The sequence below is a fragment of the Arachis ipaensis genome, chromosome B03 (assembly GCF_000816755.2).
Source record: "Arachis ipaensis cultivar K30076 chromosome B03, Araip1.1, whole genome shotgun sequence".
In the NCBI taxonomy this organism is placed as follows: domain Eukaryota; kingdom Viridiplantae; phylum Streptophyta; class Magnoliopsida; order Fabales; family Fabaceae; genus Arachis; species Arachis ipaensis.
In genome coordinates, this window is record NC_029787.2 from 123,322,525 (window position 1) to 123,325,786 (window position 3,262).

Consider the following 3,262-nt stretch of genomic DNA (forward strand, 5'->3'; position numbering starts at 1 on the left):
TTTTATACGAACGAAATCAATTATTAAAAATTATTAAATAATAATTTAATCAAATATATTAAATCATCTAACAGTTTTTAATTAATTACTTTACATGAAAATGAAAATAGATGCATATGAATTTGGACTTTATAATATTATTAGCAGATTACTAGCTAAATGATTAAAAAAGGTTATCTACTTTAAGCTAAACATGTGAATAAAAAAGATATGTGAAGATATGATATTTTGGTATATGTAAAGGGTTGCAAGCTAAGAGTGTCATTGATAATAATTAAGTTATGATGAAAGAGAGAGAAGAAGGGGAGAAAATGCAGAGTGAGAAAGACATGTCAAGATCCGCTTTTATTATATGTGATGTGATGAAGATATGAAGAAAGGAACTAGGGTCCAAATTTTCATCCCATTTGACAAGCGAATATGTTGAAGATGAAAGACCACCACACCCAAAGAATGTACCGTGCATTCTCCACCATACCCACTCTTCCATCAATCTCACAACTTCTTTTCATCCATCACCGCTCTAATTTCTACACGTTAACGTTTTCTTTCATAATTATCTCAAAATACAAAATCTCGAGACAACAAAATCAAAGAAACTCCGTCCTTATTGTCGTTTTATCTTTAGGCGGCAAACAAGAAATACAGACAAAATTTATATTCAAAACAAAAATATATAATCTGTGAATAAATTTATGGTGAAAACTCAGGTAGTTGACTTCACGAATCTCAGCTATCAACTTCACGTGAAATCGACTGCACATAAGTTTTCACCTAAATTTATATATAATAATATTTGTACCCTGAATGTTTGTTTGAAATGGTAAATTCTGTTTAAACGTAGCTCGTACCTTGAATTAACTATAGTCAAAAGCATGGTTATTTGACATATAAATTTGTTAATAAACATGTATCAGAGTTTATTAAGATTAACTAATTAAATTAATTAATTAATGAGTGATTTGTTAAGAAGGAGAGTAGAGAAGAAGTGAGAACCCTAGATGTAGTCGTAATGGGGCATTCCTCGAAAGGAGAATAATAAATGCAAGGGAGCAGAAGGATACAGTATTTGTTTGGCAGAACAGAAATGTAAGCCCTGATGTGAGAGGTCAGGAAATGATTTTGTAATCGATTGCTTTATGATTGATGAACATTAAAAAAGTATATGCAATTGACAGTGAGTGAGGATGAGTATGAGAGAGAAAGTGGACCAAAAGAGGGGTTTTTTATTTTTACTTTGTCAAACTCTGACACATGAAGAAAAGTGAAGAGAGAGGGGAGCTATATAATTATGAGGTTATGATGACTATATGATGGGCATGCATGGTGTAGTTGCCTTGATTAATGCCCCTACTCTTTCTACTATTATCATTATTATTCTTCTAAAACACGCATTTTGAGGTCTCTTTACTAATAATTACTACATTTCTTCACCCGATAACAACTAGGTATAGTGAAAAGCAAAACTAGATCCATGATATACAATTATACATATACATATTATTTGTAATAATCTTGCTAAATAACCATATATTTTACTAGTAGATTAACAGATATTTTTCTTTAATATATAATTGAGTTGACATGATGCATGTGCATGTGCGGATGTGCATGGGTGTGAGAGAGAAAGTGAATGAGGTTTCACATCAAGGAGCTTGTAAAGGGCCCTGAGAAGCGAGGCTGACAATGTCCTTCACGAAAGTCGCTGACTCTATTGTCTGCCCCGCATTTAAAGCGCGCTCTGTTCCCTTTCTCTTCTTTTTTTAACCTCCCTCTCTCTCTCAATTTAATTTATTACTGCTATCATTATTCTACTTCCCTTTAATTACCATGCATTTTGTTTCTCCCCTCATCCTCATCCTACCTTCAACCAATTTTCCCTTTTAATTTATACATGTCAGTGCGTATTCCATCCATATCTTCATAAAATTCCCATGCAATTAGCTAGATTGTTCATTATATATATTATTATAAGTAGAGTCAAAAACTCAAAGTCTACTTTTTATTTCTCTTTTGTGTTGGGTACCAGAATAGGAAAAATGAAAATTGATAGGTGGGGAAAGGGTTACAAGATGAAACAAAATGTTACTAAGTTTAGATGTGGCATTAAGGTTGAGAGCTTGGCCCTTGGGAATAGTCCTCTCTTGGAACTCTAGCTTTGGTTTATCACCCAAAATGTTTGTCCTTTTATTTCCTTAATTTATTGCTTCTCATCAATTCCGTTCCTCATCGGATTCCTCCTATATCATGAGAGCTGCTCCAAATTTCAAATATTTTCCATGACATTGTGGTCCTTTCTCATGTTACATTAATATATACTACCCAGAAAAGCTCAACATTTTCTAAATCAAAGGGATATGAGAGTCTTATGCTATAAAAAAAATTAAAAGGGATATTTATATGCTTTAAGTTCACAACTTGATCTTAGCTTAAACCAAACTTACATAAAAATAACAATGGGGACCAAGAAAGGTAAGATAACTAATGGAGGGTGGTCCAAATTTTTGCTGGACCCAACCCAACAATTAAAACGGACTTAGAGCTTCCCCCAAAAGTTGCTTCAGTCCCAATTACTTTCTATCTATCTTGCAGGGGCCATGTTAAATAGAGTAGAGAGATTTGTCCTTGATGTATAATGGTATATACCAATTAAGGGTATACCTATTACTTAGTGTGGTGAACCTCAGGTTGTTGGAGAATTTAAGATCAACAATGAACAGTGTTTACCACATACATTAGGTCAAGGGAAGGGACTAGTGCGTGCATCAAACAGATCAGATCAGAGGGAATAGAATAAGGCATAAAGCAAATTGATTCTGTCTCTAACATATTTGTTCTAATTTATATGGGGATTTAGGGACAAGGGTCTACCAAAACAACATGGTCCTCCATTGGAGCCTATATCTGGCTTAGGGTTTTGCCAATAATCTGTAACCATGTACAGTCCTTCTCAACCTCATAATTATTCTTTCTCCTTTTCCTTTACTTAATCTAATAATGGTAAATTCAAATAAAGAATATGGAATATGAACTACCACTTTTCTCCACAAACTAAAGAAATCAATTTCCATTATAAAAGAATGTGTTGATTATTCCATCAACATCAATAAATAGGTGGGATGAAGGATTTTAGAGGGGCTTTGTACAAATCCCTTTTTTACCCAGATAAATGAAATTATGAAAATATATTTTTTTGGTTAATTATAAAAATAATTATGCTAGAAATTGTTTACATAAATTGTTTTTGTCTTTTTTATATATA